Raw genomic sequence first — 20,343 nt, forward strand, 5'->3', positions numbered from 1 at the left:
TTTCTACATAGATGATTGTTTAATCTACAAAATAGACAGTTCTGTTTCTTCTTTCCGATAGGTAGGACCTTTTTCTTTTTTTTTTTCATGCTGTATCTCACTGAGTAGAACCAATGTTGAACAATGTGCTGGTATTCTGTGCCTTGTCTTTTAATTTCTCTTAGCATAAAAATGTTCAGTGTTTCATCATTGAGAGGTTAAAGATACTTCCTCTGTTCTTCTTTGAGAATAAAATTTTATTGTTATTGATTTTTGCTATTTGTTTGTTTTTACCATAAATAGGTATTGGAATCTGCATGTTTTGCATTTATTGAAAATATTATGGTTTTTATTATTTTGTTTGTTAATACTGTGAATTAAGTTGATTGACAACCAATCTTGCATTTTTAGGATGTAGCCCACTGATCATGATCATGTGTGTGACTGTGCATAAAATACACACATATGTACACATTATTAGATTCTATTTGCTAAAGCAATTATCACATTTTTAAGGAAAATTAGCCCATAGTTTTCTTGTAATATTGTAATGTTTAAGCATATTCTCATTCCTAAAAATGTATCTGTATGTTTTCTTGGAACATAAGAAACTAAATCAAGAAGAAGAAGAAGACATGGATCTAGGGGACAAGAGGACACGGCACTGACCTGAGGTCCCATGGGGGAAACTGTGCAGTCACTCAGGTAGGCAAGTGTTTTATTATAGGGGTAGACAGAGGGATTTGGGAGGGAAATATTAGGATGTCATAGGATAAAGACTACAATCAAGAGTTTTCTAAAAATAAGCATGGTAAGAGTAAAAAGTGTCTCAATGGGCTTGGTGGCACATGCTTATAATCCCTGTGGCTCAGGAAGCCGAGGCAGGAGGATCGTAAGTTCAAAGCCAGGCTCACCAACTTAGCAAGTCCCTACACAACTCAGTGAGACTCTGTCCCTAAATAAAATATTAAAAAAGGCTGGGGATGTGACTTAGTGTTTAAGTGCCCCTCGGTTCAATCCCCAGTAACAAACAAACAAACAAACAAAAAGTGTCTTGAAAAAGAAAAACGAATGCAATTGTAAACTCCAGGAAAAAATAAAAAACAAGATTTTTTAAAAAAACAGCAAAAGTGAAAACTATAAGAACAACCTATATTCAACACGAAGCCAGTGAAACTTCCCCATCATTTTAAACAATTGATGCAAATAAATGAGATTCCACTTGACTTTAGTGCTAGACATGCTGTTCTCTGAATGATCCAGGGACCTTGACATTGATGTTCTAAGAAGGAAATAGAATTCTAACACATTTTTTGGGGGCTTAGGAAATATTTACACTGTGATAATCCTTTTGATTAATGATTTTCAGGTTTTAGAATCACCCTAAGGACAAAGTACTTAAGACTTGACTACTCGTCAGATCAGAATAAAAATATCAACTGTCTTGATAATGTAATAGCTACAATGTAGCTGAAGGTGATTGTGATGGTGGTGATGGGTGGTGTGCAAGGAAGTGTGGAAGAAGAGCAAAGAAACAGATATCCCAACTCTACAAAGTGTGGAGTGAAGAGGCACCATCCAGAGCTGATACAATAGAAATAGAAGATGTAGCCGTTTATTTAAGCTTCTAAAGGAAACCCATGGAAAACCAACAGAATCATAATCATCAAATATGGGAAGGGAATAGGAAGAGGATCTAAATGTCAGCTACATTTGGAGATTTATATCTAGCATCATTCAACTGGTCAGCTGCAGGCCTGCCAGAACCTTGGTCAAAGAATAGACAGAAGATAAGACCCTGAGCAGGTCAAGGATGAGAAACTGAAGAAAAAAGTAATACTGCTACTGAGTGTAAAAAATTGAAATAGCAAAGTAGAGAATTGGTACCGTAGAGACCTCAGTCAGAGAGCTGGGAGAAGGGACGGACTTCAGATAATCTTAGAGGATGCAGAGGAAAAGAGAAAAACAGAAGATGGTAGTGAGACTAAGGACAGAGAGGAGGGCTAGCAGTGCAGGCTCACCAGAGCAACTGGTGGGCCGTCTGACCTGGAGGATGTAAGAGATGAAAACCCAAATAACAGGCCATCAAACAACCAAGAAATCCTGAAATGAAGAAAGGACTCAATTGAGAAAGATGACCCGGTTAACTGTCTCATAGAGAATATGTGCAAAACTGCCTGGTGAAACCACTAAAAACCAAGGATGAATCATAGGAACACTTCTGTCTGAAAAGGAAATCAAAAAGCAAATGAACAATTGGGGCTTAGGTGGAATTTCCTCAGCAACATCAGATCCCCGAAAATCTGAGAAAACAGGTCAAGATTTTTGATGGAAAAAAAAATCGAAAACATGTGACCTTAAAACACTCTATGTAATCTCATCCTTTTTGTAAAAAAAAAAAAAAATCTACAGATCTTAAATATGAGAGGACCCAGATGCCATGTCACTCGTTTGCCTTTTATCTGGACAACCCAATGAAGAGCCACAAGGAATCTAAGAAAGTGTTTTCTGAAAGGACTGATCACAGATCCCGAGCCAAATAGCGCGGAGAGGGGATAGGACAAGACAGCGTCCACGAATTCTTGTTGGTGGGAGAAGAATGACACAATATAGACACATTTTGCTAAAATTAGTAGGTTGAAAATATCAGAGCATGTGTTCTGTCCCCTCCGTGGTTTGCCCCTCATTTTGGTGCGGCTGCTTCTGCATAGGAGAGGAAACATTCGACCTCGACTTTCTGAGTCTGGCTTATTTCACTTAGCACCATGTTCTCCAGTTCCATCCATGTACCAGCAAAGGCCACCAATCCATTCTTCAGTGGACGGGAGATCAGTGGAGTAGAAGGGGACTGAGTGGGAGGGAGAGGAATAGGAAGAAGAGGGGAGCCAGGGGATGAAATTGACCAAATTATGCTTGGTGCATAGGTGACCCAACCACAGTGAATTCACCTTTATGTGTATCTACAAAGCACTAAGTTTGTTTTTTTTTTTTTTAAAAGAAGTAGAGCAAATCATATTCCGTGCATGTATGATTGTATCAAAATTAACCCCAAGATTATGTATAACTTAATGAACTAATAAAATCATAAAAAAACAAACACGTGCAGGAATTAAATAACCAAAATTAAAAGGGAATTAAAAAAAAAATCCGAGCATACGGGCTTGGAGAAGAGTAAGAAATGAAGCCAGATTCAGAGATCAATGATACCACGCTGAATCTTTGTCTTTAGGAGAAGATATTCAGAAAGCTTGCTTTATAGCTGGAATTGAGAATTGATGATAATACAAGTTTAAGGGTTTTATTTAAATTTAAAGCGTAGCTGCCACTAGAAATATAATCTAAGTGTACTACATTCCAATTACCAGATGGGGGAAAAAATAGACCCTAGATATAGAAAAAGAGGGGAAGAAAGAGAGAAAAGAATATTAAAAAGAGAAATGCAAAATTTTTCAATATGGAAAAATAAGAGGAAATATATTGGCTCTATTATAAATACTCAGTCTAATAGATAAATATTCATGTTTTTCTAAAACCCACAGGGTTTCCATGAGTTGTATTAAAGAGAGTCTCTTAACATGGAATGACCCAGTCTCTGGAGGTAAAATTTTGGAAATACCATAGAGATGGGAACAGAGACAAAGCAGGGGCCACTCAATAAGTTCTGTGCACATCAAATGCTGATTATTGATAAATTACAGCCCTTACAAACAGATTCTGCCTTACACATTGCTAGTGGAAATATAAAATAGTGTAGTCACTGTGGGAAACAGTTTGGCAGTTCTTCCCAAAGTTAAACATAGATTTACCATATGACCCAGTAGTTTTACTCCAGAGTATGTATCCAAGAGAATTAAAAACATATGCTCACACAAAAATGTGTACACGAATGAACGTTCTGAGAGGTATTATTTATGATATCCCCAGGTGGAAACCGTCCAAATGCCCATCAACCCATGAATGGACATATAAGATGTGGTATCCTTATACAATGGAATATTATTCAGCGATCAAAAGGAATGAATGCATGTAAAGATACACGTGGAAACATGGGTGAACCCTAAAAGCTTTATGCTAGGTGGAAGACGCCAGACAGAAAAGGCCACATGTTGTATGATTCCATTTATATCAAATGCAAATCCGTGGAGTATAATAGGAAAGTATATAAAGACTGAAAGTAGATTAGTGGTTGCCAGGGGCTGAGGGGAGAGGGTGGGTGGGATTAATACTGGCTGTTGATGAGTACAGGGTTTCTTCGTGGGGGTTGGGGTGTGATGGAAATATCCTGGAATTAGATAGTAGTGATACCTGTGTAATAGAGTGAATGTGCCAAAACTCTGATTTGTACACAGTTAGGTGTTGAATTTTATGTTAAGTGAATTACATCTCAAAAAAAGAATAAAAAAAGAACAGAGATTCTGGAACCTGAGTTGAAAGAATATGATAGGATTATTTATGGTCTGTGTGGCCTAGAGAATGTTAGTGACCATCTGTGGTATTTCCTATATAGACAGGTCTCCGTTGCCTATCTATATAATGGGAATAAAAATACCTACCAGCTAGGTTGCTGTGGTGATTAAATGATAATATTTGTAAGATGCTTGGAATAGTTAGCTCTATATAAAGGTTGGTTACATAAAGTTTTTAAAAATTAGATCTAAGGGGAGGGTCTCAGAGTAATGTAAGTAACAATTCAAAATAAATAAATGACTGTCACAACTGTCACAGATGGTTTTACACAAAATTTCAAAGCTTATGTAAAAGAATAAGGAGAAATGCAAAAAACAAAAGAAACCAAAACAAGAAGCACGGTTGTAATATTGGAGCCTAGTGCACATCTCTCAGATCTTTTTTTTTTTTTTTTTTGGTACTGGGGATTGAACTCAGGGGCACTCCACCACTGAGCCACATCCCCAGCCTGATTTTGTATTTTATTTGGAGACAGGGTCTCACTGAGTTGCTTAGTGCCTTGCTTATGCTGAGGCTGGCTTTGAACTCCTGTCTCAACCTCCTGAGCCACTGGGATTACAGGCATGTGCACCCCACCCAGCTCAGATCTTGACTCACCAGTCAAACTAGGGAAGTCTAAGCGATGGATTCATTTCAGCCCCTTGACTTCTACAAGGGGTGCCCGTCCTTATGAGCCCATCAAAATGTCTGCAGATGAAACCAAAATAGATATACTACTATAAGTTGTGATCTTTGATCAATTTAAGAATAGCATCAGCAATAGAGAACATGGCTTTGCTGTCCTAACCGCTTAGAAATTAAAACAACGATACTTGTCTTCAAAAAGAACAAAAGCAAACCCTTGGAATGAACATAAAACAAAAGTGGCAAATTTAAAATATTGTCCTTTATCCTTTGAGAATCAAATGAAACCCAAAAGATAGCAAATAAATTATAGATTCAAATTCAAAATTGGTTAAAAAGAAAAAAGTAAGCCTAAACAAAACAGAAAAAAAAAATCACTGTTGGTATTAAAGCTTAAATTCAGTGATTATGAGCCAGAAAAACAACAGAGTTATAAAATAAGACAAAGAACTGGCTTAAAATATTATAAAGTCAAGGTAGATAAGAAAAAAATGCAATATTTATAAGGAGAAAGAAAAACAAACAAAAAAGTTGAGTCAACAAATAGACCACTTCATAAAATTCTGATGTAAAATCTTTGACTTTGTGGTAAAATGGATAATTTTACAGGTAAATATGAAGATTAAACCTTGATTAAAGAAAGAAAAAAGCAGAATAGACAACTGTTTTAAAATGGAAAAATTTTGTTAAAGAACCACTGTCAAATAGTTGTAGGGCCACACATTTCCCTTTCCTCTAAGACTTCAAAACATCTTTCAAGGGCTCAAGCTTGTAGGTCAGGGGTAGAGCACTTGCCTAGCATGTGTGAGGCTTTGGGTTTGAGCCCCAGCACCACAACAAGAAAAAAAAGTACATCTTTCAAAAACAAAGCTGACCTTGGACATGTATAATAGAGTAAGAAGATCTGGGCATCTGCAATCACAATTACTTAACATTTAGCAAGTTCTTCCTGATTTTTCTCAGTACAATAGGTGTACAAGTCTCCTTTCCTAAAATGATTAACAAAAGTAGGTCTCTCTCAAACCACAGCACCAATGGAGACAGTAAAAACACTCTTTAGAATCTGTAACATGACTTTGTTGATCTGTTATAGTATCTAACAGGATTCAGGAATTGTGAAACAATGTAATCAGGAAAAAGATACTGTGGAACGATATGATGATGTACATTAAAAATAAGGCAATCCATTTATAAAACTGTGCTCTTGGAAGCCTTGGTTGAGGAAGATAGTTGAGCACATAGTTGTGTGTAGCACTGGAGACATAGCGATGAGCAGGGTGGAGCCCCTACCCTCCTAGAGAGGATGACCCAGGGGGGAAATGGAAAGTAGCATAGACAAACCAGCAAGTGTGTAATGGGATGTCGGGCAACAAAGGCCACCAAGAAAAACCACCCAACAGCACGGAGAAAGATGGAGATGCTGACATGGGTAAGGAGGGGAAGCTGCTGCCCTAAATTCCATTCAGCCTTAACAAAATGCTAATCAAAATTCTGAAGGAATTCCAACCTTCCTTCATCTCTCCCTTCCCCACTTTCTTTTTGAAATGGATAAAATAATCATGAAGTTTACCGTGTTGTGTTTGGACATGAGATATGCCCTCAAGGCTCTTGCTCCAAATGCAGGAATATCCAGAGGTGAAGGATTAGATTATGAGAGTTGCAGCCTAATCAGGCCATCCTGGTTTGAATGGATGGAATGGGTGGTGACCTTAGGCAGGTTGGGTGTGGCTAGAGGAGGTGGGTCATGGGAGCATTTCATGGAAGGGTTCCTCTTCCCCGAAGACCTTTCCCTACTCTCTGCTTCCTATGAAGGGAGCAGCTTTCCTCCACCAGGGGGCGCTACATCACCTTGGGCCCAGTGCCATGCAGTTGGTTGACCATGAACTGAAACTGAAACCATGAGTCAAAAGAAACTTTTTTTCCCCCCTCTAAATTGTTTTTGTCAGGCATTTTGCTCACAGCAACAAAAAGCTGACTAGCACAGTCTAGAAAAAAAACAAAATTGGAAGGAAGGAGCCAAAAGTTTGCAGAGAGTTATGTGGGTAGGTAGGAAGGGAAGGAAATGTATTCCATTGAGATATTTTGCAAATGATATTATTAAATGACAAATACCAAAATGGTGTGGTACTGTCTCTGTGAATATAATGAGATTTATGAAAACTGAGTATAAGCACAAAGTTTATAAACCAGCGGAGAGTATAAGAAACGCGGCTGTCCTAGCTGAGGAGGTGTATATTCTATACCATTTCAGCAGAACTAAAAATGGCAATATATATTAATACATTTTATTTACTTGCATATTTCTTTCCAATTTGGACTGGGAATTTCATGTATCTTACTGCATTCAATTCATCCAGTGATCAAACCCTTGAACGAGCCACATGGAACTCTTTGAATTTAGTACACATTTAAGGTGGGTGTGAGCAACATTTTGAAGAGGCCCACCTCTTTGCAGGCCTGTAATCCCAGTGACTTGGAAGGCTGAGAAAGGAGGATTGAGAGTTTGAGGCCACTCTCAGCAATTTAGTGAGACACTGTTTCAAAATAAAAAGGACTGGCCATGTAGCTCAAAGGGTAAGCAATCCCTAAGTCAAATCCATGGTTACCTGCACCCTCCTGCACCTGCACTGCACCCCCCACCCCACCCCCCAAAAAAACACAAAACAATCTCCAAAAAACATGTAATTTTTCAGATATTACTATGTAATGTTTTAAGGTAAAAAATGTGATGAATTTTTAAAAATACATGTAGAAATTACAAAATTCATTTTAAAATTCTAAGAAAATAATTGCTGAGGGAATTGTGATGATTCTCATAGAAAGGAAACTGTTGTGTTGGTGAAAAGTCAGAATTGTCAAGAAACCACTGAAGTCTGAGTGCTTCTTTGCTCTAATAATTGATTAAAAACTATACTGAACCAATGCTGTATGTTTATGGAAAAACTTAGATAATGTTTGCTATAGATAAGACTGATTTTAGGATTTGACTACCTAAGTGTTTTTAGAAATATACAGGAAATTGCACTTAAAATCAGGAAGTAATTTCCAAATTAGAAAAATATTTTCAAAATAAACAATGATGAATTTATAATCGTTATATAAGAATTTTTTTAATGAATAAGAAAATAACACAAATTCAAAGTTGGATAAAAGGTATGAATTGAGTCATCTTCAATTTCTCCTTTCCATTATTTGCTTTGGTTAATTAAATGCTTAAATGCACAGGATTAATAATATTGACTGGTGGTCTATTTATATTCTGTACTTATTTTCCTATATTCCAGTAAATTATATTTTCTCATTGATTGATTGTTTTAAACTCTTCATAGGTTGTTAAGTTGATGGTGTGAGTTGCAGAAAAAGAAACTTTAATTTTTATATGGCTGAATTTATTTATTTTGAGATCAGCTAATTTTAATTCTATGCATTTTCTACACTAAATTTATTTGTGACATGTATTCATTTATTTTTATTTAAATGAATTAAATGAAAAATTAAAATAAGACAAAATTATGTGATTTTTGGTTTAAAGTTTTCTTTTTTAAAAACAATGTATCACAATTACAATAAACAGAAAACAATGATTGGGACCACTGAGAAGCCAAACTCATGGGATGCTCGAAGTTGAAATTAGGAAAATTCCTAGTCCATATACTTCCATTATTAAATTAAAAATTGATGATATAAAGAAACTAAGTACTAAATGCAAGATATTAGAAAAGAAGCTCTAAGTCAAGAGTAAAAAAGGAAAGGAAATAATAAAAATAAAACACATTAATATTTAATTTTAATGTGATTTAGTATGTAGAGTCAATATTTAATATATGTTGAATTGAAACATTTTATGTGACAACATGCACATGTATGTTCTTAATATTGCATATTATATATATAAAAAATATATTTACTTAAATTCACCACAGTAAAATAAATTATCTTTAAGAGCAAAAATAAGGAAGTAGAAAAATTGATAGGTCAACTTAAGCCTGGTCCTTAAAACTGCAGGTAAATTTCTGATATATTTAGCAAGAAAATGAATATAAAATTCTCCCTCAATAATTAAAAAAAAAATGGGGCTGGAGTTGCAGTTGAGTAGTAAAGCATTTTCCTAGCTTTCCCTGTGTTCATTCCCCAATACCACACACACACACACACACACACACACACACACACAATTATAAACAAATAAAAAATGAATAATTAAAATAAAAATATAAGAAAATGGGTGACATTTTAATAAATAGAATATATATATATATATATATATATATATATATATATATATATATGAATTGGTTGTGTTTAAGAAGAAAACATGTATTACATAAAAACAATCCAAGACTATAGAACTATTGAACTAATAAATAAGAACTGTTTCCAGTTACCAACAGTTTACTTCCAACAAAAAAAGCAAACACAAGATGCTTTCATGAGAAACATATTTTAAAAAATATAAACAGTTTCAGAGCACAGTTACCTCTAAAAATGCTACTTAATTCATTTTATGAAGTGGTAACTCTGATGCTACAGCTGGACAGAGACAGTTCAAAAATGGGAAACTCATTTTTGAACAAAATGTGAAAATAATAAGTAAAATATGATGGAAAAAAAATGACAGTAGAACAAAAGAATGATGTCTTCTGACTTTTTTCTTCCATGAAGTAATTTAAGGATAATTTAATATTAGAAAATATATTAATATATTTAAAATATCAGGAGAGAAAATTTACACTCATCTTCTATTGAAATGGTTTGTAATAAAATTTAACATTCATTCCCAAGAAACAAAATCCAAAAGCTAATGGCTGTTAGTGTGATAGAAATTAGGCCTTCTTTATTAACAAAGATTCTAACTCCCAAATGAACGGCTGAATCATACTTCAGAATGAAAAACTAGAGACATTTCTATTTAAATATAAAAGGATTCCCACAATATCTGCCAAACTTAACAGTTTTAAAAATAATTTTATTGACAGATATCAGTTGTACATATTGATGGAGTTCAGTGTGACATTTCCATACAATCTCTGTTTTTACCCTCCACATCCTTCCCAATGTCTCATCATATCAATTCTACTTTCAGGTTGGTATTTTTTAGCTTCAACATATAAGAGAGACCATGAAGTACTTATCTTTCTGTGTCTGGCTTATTTCATTTAACACAATGTCCTCTAGTTCCATTCATTTTGCTGCAAATCACAGGATTTCATTCCTTTTTATAGTTGAACAATACACCATTTTATATACATAGCACATGTTCTTTATCGATTCATTCATTGATGGGCACCCAGGCTGATTCCATCTTAGCTGTATGGGAAAAAACCTGGGCATTCAGGCATCTGTTTGGTAAGTGGATTTCATTTCTTTTGTCTATATACCCGGAAGTTAACACAATATTAAAATTCTGGCCAATTGAGTAAAACAAGAATTAAAAAAAAAAAAAGAGGATCTAAAAGTAGATAACCCAGGTATTGTCGGTTATGTGTGATAGAATTTTCTCTCTGGAGAATTCACGGAAAAGACCTGAAAAATGACTACTCTGCTAAGTGAGTTCAGAAATAAAGCTTGGTCCAAATAAGAACATAATAAAAAAGTTATGGTTTTTCTATAATGATTTGTAAAAGTACCATCTATGATAGGAACAGAAACATAATGTACCTCACATGAAGTTCAACAAGAAATGTGATGGAAAAAAATAGGAACTATAAGTGGAAGAATGTGCTCTGCTGTTGAACTAAAATGTTTACAAACAATATAGTTATCAATTCTCTCTACAGGATCTAGAAGTTTAATGGGAGCCATATAAAAATACCCATGGGACTTTGGAGGAGGTGGTGCTTTATAAGATTGTTCTGAAATTCATCTGTTACTTTAGAATTGCCAAGAACATTTTGGAAAAACGTGGAAAGAGGAGAGGAACTGGCACTCTCCTGGGTAAGCAGTGTGCAATGATGTACTTGCAGTTTTGTGTATATTTAAGCAGTCTGGTTTAATTGCAGAAATAGACAGATAAATCAATGGAACAGTACAAGGAGAGCTGAAGCAGGCACACGTAAATATGAATTTCATATAAGATGAATGTGGCATTTCAAATCAGTGGGGAAAAGGTGAAGAATTCCATAAGTCAAATTGGGTCAATTTGCTGACCATGCGGGAAAAGAAAAATAGATCTTTGCAGCATAACATGCACTAACAAATTCCAGATTGATAAAATATTTAAATGTGAAATTTAAAACCATAGGAAGATTTTAAGAAAAAAGATATGAATATTTATCTGAGGCCATGGTGCGGGAGTACTTTGGAAGAGTGCGCGTGAAAACTTAATCCATAAAATAAAGGACTAGTCGATTAAATGACTCCAAAATAAGGAAATTCTCTATGTCAAAATGATTCTAAACAAAGCTGAATATTAGACCACAGACTGAGGATAAACATGTTTTGCAACAAACTTGTTTAATATCCTTTTAATATAATGAATGCTTACAAACCAGTAATTATGTGGCAATCATGCAAGAGAAAATAGGCAAAAAGTATAAGCAGGAAATTGTATAACAAAAAAATCACAGCAGTCAATGATGTAAGAAGAAAAGTTCAACCTCACTAGAGGTTAAGGAGTTACAATTAAAAGGAATAATATATTCGATGCATTTAGCTCAATGCAGGGAACATAGAAAGTTGTAGATAACTGTTAACTCAGTCGGAACATGATAATTATGACAATGATACTTCCTTCCAATGAAAATGGTGTGCGGAATAGTGATTCAGGGATTATTCTGTTGGTCGAAGGATGAATGGACACATTTCTAACAGGTGATTTTTACAAAGCATGGCCAAATGTGTTAGAAGAGCAAATTTCTTTTGATATGTTACTCTCATTCATGTATTTATTCTAATGAAATCCAATGAACTCCTCTTTAAGGATTTATTCCCAGGATGTTCATTACGGTATTGATTACAGTAGTTACCATAAAAATTGGGTGTAATAAAAGACTGGATGAAGTACAGAACATCCACATGGCAGGAAATTTCTGTGGTGATTAGCAATGACGTTGCAGAAAACTATTTGCTGACATGAACTCAATCCCAGTGTATCAAGTAAAATAAATACCATGGCTAAACACATATCTGTAGGCATGGAAGAAATGAGAAAATGAATGCAAAGTTATCGGTGTCTACATCTGAAAGCTGGAATGTGGATGATGTTGATTTTTCTGTGTATGTTGGTGAGTGTATTTGTTTCAACACTTTCTGCAAAGAGTGCGTAGCAATTTTGTAAGCAAAAAGAGAGCAACCATACTACCTTTCAGTTTTTAAAGGCTGCTGGGAATTTGGAAGCTAGGAATCTGGGGGCAAGGATTTAGGGATCATTAATATCAGAGGAGGAGAGCAACCAGCAGGGCAGAGTGGCAGGAGCCCTGTAGCTGGCTGGTGTGGAAGAGGGTCTGGAGGCTTAATCAATCTGGGACACAATACAGGCTTCTTGGTGGAGGAGCCCAATGCATCCCTCTTTATAATGCATCCCTCTTTATTGACATCATGTCAATAGGAGCAGAGGCATTTAGTGGTATACACAGAGGGTTTGAATGGCAGTACCCTAAATGCTTAGCCGATAGATCAGGAATTAGACCTACAGACTGGAGTTGGTGGACTTTCTGGGAGAGCATCCTATCTACCTCCCACACCTGTGCATGAATGACCCTCCATGGCAGTCAGACCCATGTGCCCTGCTATCCCAGTGATCTGCTTCCAGACAGAAGCCAGGGAGTCAGCCCAGCCCATCCCTCTCTGCAAGTGGAGTTCTATGAAGATTCATGGAGATATCAAAGAAAATGGATTCCCTTCCATGGCTTCCACGTGCATGTTGGATAACAGGGGAGCAAAACCTAGGCACCTGCCCATTTACTTGCTCCTCCTTGAGCTCAGTGAGCAGAGAGCTGCAGGTATGTTCTGGGTCTGTCCTCAGAAGGGGCACCCCTAACCCTTGAGCCCTGACTCTTTTCTTGCTCTGTGCCCATCTCTTCCCTCCAGAGGACACCAGAGTGATTTTAATAAATGTGGACCTGATCATGCCCTTCTCTGGTTTAAGACCCCCAGTGACTTCCCATTGCCTATAAAATGAAAGTGCTGCAGAATTCGCCATCATCCACCCAGGCTGTCTCCTGCAGCTCCTTAGTTCCTCCCCCATCGTCTCCCCCTCCCTCCAGATAATTCATTCTCATTAACTTTTTTTTTTTTTTTGGTGCTGGGGATTGAACCCAGGGCCTCAGGCATGCTAAGCCTGCACTCTACCACCAAGCCACGCCCCAACCCTAGTTTTTATTAACTTCCTGAACACCTGCCATTCTTCCCTCTGAAAGTCTGCCTTGATTTCTTGATTAGGACTTATTAGGTCTCCTTGCCACAGGTTATAGCACCTTATCATGACCTAAACCCCAAAGGTTTTGCTTTGTAATTTCCCCTTTAGTTGACTTTTTCTCTTAATCCATTCTTGGTGTGGCACGGTGCATGTCTGTCTTGGTTAGTGTCTGGCATGGCTCATGGCCTATCACAGACACTTAGTGTGTTTGACAAATGATGGAAATGATTGAATAAATAAACTGAACAAATGGATGAACTAAAAAAGGATGAAGGCACAACCTCTCTTTGCAAAGAGCTTGTGGAAGAGACAGGCTTGTGAATGTGCATGCAAGAGATGGTCTTGAAGCGGCGGACATTGAGGGGACAGCCAGAGGAGAGGGCAGCCGATCCGGTCATTCTGCCTGAGAACAGGTGATTCTAGGTGGTTTCCAGTGAGCAGGTCCAAAGAGATGGCTGGAGAGTATTCTGCTAGCCCAGGCCTGTGTGGAAGGCCTTGGAGTCAAAACAGATACCCATCAAGAATATGGAATATGTCTCCGACATGCAGACCGCTGAGCAGGCAATTGCAGTGCTCCTACTGTGTGCCCGGCCTTGGGCACCAGTGAGCCTTTGGGGCTCCCCTCCCTGGCACCTGTCCCCTTCTGTGCACAAGCAGTCTCTTTCATGGCCTCCTGACAGACAGGCCTGAAGATGCAGCTGAACTTGGGCAGCGGGGGAGGGAGGCGCTGGCCTTGCCCACCAGCAGCACCATATGCCCACGCCTTAGTCTATTCCAGTCATGTCCCTGGGCTGCCCAGCTGTCGCTGCTATAATTACGCAGCCATGGCCGCGGGAAGTGTGTGGTTGTGGGGACCCTCCGGTCTCCTTAGAACTTTACTACTGTTGTTATAGCTTATCAGGACACAGGCTGCCTTCTGTTGGTCTCTTGAAAACGGCTGTAATTCCCATCCATCATGGGGGAAGGCCAGCTGCTGCAGGGGCGGCTGTCAGAGAGAGGGCTCTGCAGGCTCCCAACACGCTGGCCCTGACCTTGGGGAGGTGGCAGCTCCAAGCCAAGTGTCTTACTTGGGACAGCATTTGGGCCATCTCTTTTCTCTTAACCCGGGGGGTAACTGCTTTCTGTTCTGTTCGGTGGCCTTGACCCGCTTGTCTTCTGCCTTGTATCTACCCTGGACGATGAACTTCCCTAGGGAAAGGGGCACAGTCTCCTGCTCTTAAGAGCTTTATTTTAGATTTTGAAACAATGTTCTGTCCACTATTGTAAAATAAATATACCGTGATAATTGTGATATAAATAGATAACATGTATTGGCTGTTTACTATGTTTTAGGCATTATGCTCATAACTGTGCAAGGATTATCTAATTTATCACTCAAAATAACACCACAAGGTAGACACACAATTTCCCACTTGGCAGGTAAGGAACTCTACCTGCCAACCCAGAGAGGTTATATAACTTGTTCAGTGGGGGGCCTAGATTCAAAACTGGAGAAGCCTTCTTTCAGGTTGTACATTCATGCCTCATTTTAGGGATTTTTAAAACAAAAAAAAAAAAAAAGGAGAAAAACAAATCACCAATCATTTCACTTTCCAACTACTTATGATCTTGAAATATTTCTATTCATTATTTTTCTATTCATTTTTTTCCATAATTATGATTAGATTATATGATCAATTTTGTCTTATGCTTTTAAAATTAACATCATCACATAAACATTTTCCATCTTGTGGTTCATTATCCTTTACCACTGCCTTTTCTTACTAATTGGGTTGCATCCAAATTTTCCCTGGCCAAACTAACAAAGTGGTATTGTGGGATGTGTGTGTGTGTGTGTGTGTGTGTGTGTGTGTGTGTGTTTAAAACAGCATACGAGTAGCCTTTTGTTAAAGTTTGTTAGTGCAGTGTGAAATTTGTTCTTGGAATAACCCTTTGAGCTAAAGAAATAACTCCCCCATCTTGCAGATACAGAAACCAAGTTTTCAACAGTTAAATAAATCTGTTAAGGTCACACAGCTGGCAGGGGGTGGCCTCAATTCAAACTAATAATATTTTGACCAAGTTCATGCTCTTGACCCTTAGTTGATAACTTTGACTATAAAGATTTTTCCATGTTATGTTTCTATTTTGAATTTTTGGGATTCCATACATGGATTTTCTAGATCAAAGGGGGTTAACGGTTTTTAAACTGAGTTAGAGGAGTGTATATTCTATTCCTGGTTTATTTTTCCCCTGCCACACAGAGTCTTATCACTGAATCAAGTGGTAGGATTATTAACAGCCTCCCACTCCCGCCCCCTGGTTCTTAATGGCTGGTGAGGATCCCATTTTACTTCTTGCTTGTGCTCCATGTCCATCCTATGTCAGCTGGGCTCCTCTCCAGGTGTCCTCGCTTGGGGACCACTGACTGAGCAGCCACCATCTGGAATGTGGCTTGGACACTTGCAAACAGAAAGAAAGCTCTGGGTGTCTCCAACTGGCAGCTAAGCCATCTAGCCCAGAAGTCATAAATATCACTTCTGCTCTTAATTCATTGGCTAGAACTGGTCACATGGCCCCACCCACCACACAGAGACAGGAAGTGGACTCCTTCCTGGGCTTTTAAGGGAGAGAGAATTCTCTGGTGAAGGCCCCTAATGACTAACAAGCACAGCCATAAAAGCTGTTCGTTTGATAGTTGAAAATAGTAACACGTTGTTGCTTTCCTTGACACTATTTTTCTTGGTAAGACTTAGCATTTCTTCATATTTTCTTGGCCAGTTGTACGGCCTCTTTTGTAACTTGTTTGTCCTGTTCTTAGGCCATTTATCTTTGATATCTTCATGTTTCACACAAATTATTTCCTGATGCGGTGATGTCCCTAAATGGGTCTTTGATGAGTGAAAACACATGGTCTCTCAAAACCCAATTTTCCTCAGAGACTTTTTAAACCTATATATGTAAATCACCCTATTAATTTTCTTCTATTTCTCCAAAGAATTGACCTAGAATTTATGTTAACTTCAGGTTGAGTGAATTTATGCTAAGTTCTGCTTTTCAGTTAATCAATGTGAACTGAAGGAATTTTCTGTGTATTCAAAGAGTTTGAGCATCTGGGTTTCAAGACACTGATGTTCTCTTGGGTGCCTCCTCCTCAGGGTCCCCCCACATCCTGCCAGGCATACAGCCCTGAGTGTCTGTGGCGTGTTGTTCCAAAAGTCCACCTTCTCCTCTGTCCCCAAGTTAGGAGGGACCTCTGGACAATTGAAATAACCTCCCAAATGGTATTTTTCCTGGACTACCAGAAAAGAGGCCATTCTAATTATGTCCCATTTCCCTTCAAACCCTTCACAGTAGCACCATTTGCCCTGTGGGGCCCATTTACCATGGTCATACACAAAGGATTTTAGGAAGGATGCATAAATTTATTTTTAAGTTACGAATTATGGTTGTAAATAAATTTTTATAGTTTTTAGAGTTATAATTTTTATAGTTATAAATTAATTTTCATGTGTATTAGAAAAGTGTTTACCTAGCTTGTTAAACTTGTTCATTAACAGATATTATTGCTTAGGATATGACTGAAAGTAAAAGTGAGTGAACATTAATATTTATAGGATACTATTAAGTTGATAATATAACAGGGGGCACATGTCCTTGTGGTGAGAACATTCAAAATCTTCTAGCTCTTTTGAAATAGATAATATGTTGTTGACCATAGCCACCCTACCTTGCAATAGAACACCAGAACTTATTTCTCCTATCTAACTCTAACATTGTATCCACTGACCAAATCCTCCCCATTCTCCTTCCTCAACCTGTCTACATATTCTACTCTGAATTTATACAAGATTAACTTTTACATAAGATTATACAATGAGTGAGATAATGTGATATTTTTGTCTTTCTGTACCTGGCTTATTTCGCTTAACATTAGGTCCTTCAAGTTCATCCATGTTGTCACAAATGATTGGATTTCATCCTTTTTGAAGTACAAATAGTATTTCATTTTGTGTGTGTGTGTGTGTGTAGACACAAATTTTCTTTATCCATTCATCCAGTGTATACAAACATCACATTTGTGTCTCACAAACACGCACAATTATGATGTATGGATTAAAAATTTTAAAAATAGGGAATACATTTGGAAAAAAAATAATAGGATAGTGTATAAAGAACTGAAGTTCAGGAGAAACCACTCTATGAGCTAACATCCAAACTTTACAGCATCCTTGAACCAGTCCCAATCTAGCTTCCACCCTTTCCCCCAGACAGCATTTTATATCTAGAATATGCACATATTGATCATTCCTCAAGTCTCGGTACTTAAACTCTTCCCCTGGGTCTCTTCTATTTGTCCTTATTTGGGTCTCAGCTCACTTTTTACTTTATACGTTCCTTAACTATCAAATGTCTTCTTTCCTGTTCTAGATAGATATGTATTTGGAAGTACAATCTGAGCTTTCCTTAGTGGCCAGCTTTAACCTGCAGAAGGTGCTTGCTTTCTCTTTCTTTCTTTCTTTCTTTCTTTCTTTCTTTCTTTCTTTCTTTCTTTCTTTCTTTCTTTCTTTCTTTCTTTCTTTCTTTCTTCTTTATTTTGCAGAAGGGCTTTCTGATGAAGAAAGTGACTGGTGTCATGATCCACTTAGTTCCTCACAGCAGCCCCTTGAGGTGAGCATCTTACAGGCGGGGTACATGAGCAATGAGCACATTCTTATTTCTATGACTTCCATTCCCTTTACACATGAGAACCAGGTTAGCTTTCCATCACTATAACAAATACCTGAGATAAGCAACTTGTAAGCGGAGGAGGTTGATTTGGGCCCATGGTTGTAGAGGTTCCAGTCCATGATCATGTGGCCTTGTGCTACATTATGGTGAGAGCATGTGCCAGAGGAAAGCTGCTCGCCTCAAGGCCAGAAAGCAGAAGTGGGCTGGGAAGGGAGCGGGGTCCCACAATCCGCTTCAAGGGCATGTCCCCAGTGACTTAAAACCTCCCATCAGACTCCGTTTCCTAGAGGCTCCACCACCTGTGACAGTGCCCCAACACCTGGGCCATTGGGAGAAACTTAAGATCCAAACTATAGCAACATCATTTTATGTATTGGGGATCGGGACTCCTAGACTTTTAGTTAAAAGTTGAAAACCATGCATTTTTTGGCACGGTCCCCAGAGAAGCTGGGTTACTCCTAAGTAATGAAGTCCTTTTCTTCTCCCTATGGACTGGTTGGAGAGTTTTCTTTAAAGAAGAAAGCTTCTCGGTGAGGAAGAGGATGGAAGCAGAATGTTTTAAAAACTTATTTGAAAACCACTTGAACAGGTTCAGACATATCCCAGAGACACCCAGAGGTACCTTTTATATTTATGTGGACAATAGAACATTGAAAGATTAATGCAGGCCAGGGCTGATTTTAGGAGAAGCATCTCAGAACTAGCTCATTGATAGCAGTGGGGATGTTATGTTCCCTCAAAACAATAGAGGCCAGATGGTGCCACTTAGCCATCAGCAACCAGGTAAATAAAGTTATCTATCTGTCTATTTATTTATTTTAGTACCAGGAATTGAACTAAGGGGTGCTTAACTACTGACCCATGTCCCAGCTCTTTTTAATATCTGTTCCATATGAATGCAAACTATTTCTCACTGAGTTACTTAGTACCTCACTAAGTTGCTGAGGCTGGCTTTGAACTTGAGATCCTCTAGCCTCAGCCTTCCGAGCCTCTGGGATTATTGGCTTGTGCCTCCACACCTGGCAGATGAAGTTATCTTAACGGTAGCCATGGTGATGGGCAAGCTAGGTTGGCCTGCCCCACAGAGAGATCCAGAAATGGTTAATAGAACAGAGCTGTCCCTAGGGGCAGTCAGCAAGGGTCCTACTCAACTAGTACTGCTCATTGTTTTTCTTGATTTCAAAATAAATCTAGAGTTATTAAGGGTAAATGAAATCATCTTTTATAAAATTGCACAATATTGTGTCCAGTTCTTGGTTCTGAACTTTTTTTTTTCCCAAACAGAAACCCTTAAACTGAAGAGAAGACTATATACACTCAGGAGAAAGGACCCGGTACCATCATGACAAGAAGACGTGGTTATGAGTTCCTCGTTTATCTCTGAAGAGATCTTTATCCATACCTGATGACTGCATACTGGGGTAAGGGGAATGGCCAAACATTTTAAGGACTGTTAAACATAGGATCAGAGGGGTCATTGATACTTGGAGGCTGAAAGTGTCATCATGGCCCTACTATGTGAACAGGGGTATGCTGTGACTAGGTGATAAATGGAGCCCTGGAGTTTGTTCTGCTCATCCATTGGTAATTTCCCTAATCCCTGAGGTGGTGGTGGTGATGAATAATAATAATAATAATAATAATAATAATAATAATAATAATAATAGATGTACTTGGTAGTTGGTGCTGCTCCCGTGCTGGGCTACTAGACTGTAGAATAAGAGCCATCAAACCAGAGAAAGGGAAGATTCATAAACTGCCCCTCACCCAGTTGCTTCCAAGATGGTAAAAGTTGTACTGTTCCAGTGGAAAGGAGATGATCTTTTTAGATCAAAATGATCTAAAGTGTATTTCAGGGATGGCGTTTGTATCCTATCTCCATCAATTCAGTAGAGTGCCTGTTTAAACCAGATGGATCTTGAAAGCTAACGGTGACTACCACGAACCCAGTTTTGTATTAACCCTGGTTACAGCTGCCATGGCAGGTATGGTATCTTAGCTGGAGTGGATTAGCATGGCGTCAAGTTCATGGTATGCAGAACTGACAGGGCAAGTGTATCCTTTTCCATGCACAACAGAAATGATGGGAAATAGTTTGCATTCATATGGAACAGATACCAATCTACATTTATAGCTTTCCCCCAGGGGTATGTTAACTTTCCTACCCTCTGTTACAATATGATCCAAAGTAATCTATCCCATGTGGA

General features: G+C 38.0%; 1 protein-coding gene across 14 annotated transcripts in view; it reads left to right on the forward strand.

Annotated features, from left to right (window-relative positions):
• Nucleotides 1–20,343, forward strand: part of LOC308637471 (uncharacterized protein) — a 160,780-nt gene that overhangs the window by 128,995 nt on the left and 11,442 nt on the right. For 13 of the 14 annotated variants that reach the window (XR_014019604.1, XR_014019605.1, XR_014019606.1 and 10 more), the window contains 2 exons: nt 588–684; nt 1,349–4,801. The exons of the other annotated variant lie outside the window; for it this stretch is intronic. The gene's annotated coding sequence lies outside the window, so the exon portion shown is untranslated. Of the gene's footprint in view, nt 1–587; nt 685–1,348; nt 4,802–20,343 lie in introns of those variants that run through there. 14 annotated transcript variants of the gene reach the window in all.

The sequence above is a fragment of the Spermophilus citellus genome, assembly GCF_964194105.1.
Source record: "Spermophilus citellus genome assembly, chromosome: 18".
Taxonomy (NCBI): domain Eukaryota; kingdom Metazoa; phylum Chordata; class Mammalia; order Rodentia; family Sciuridae; genus Spermophilus; species Spermophilus citellus.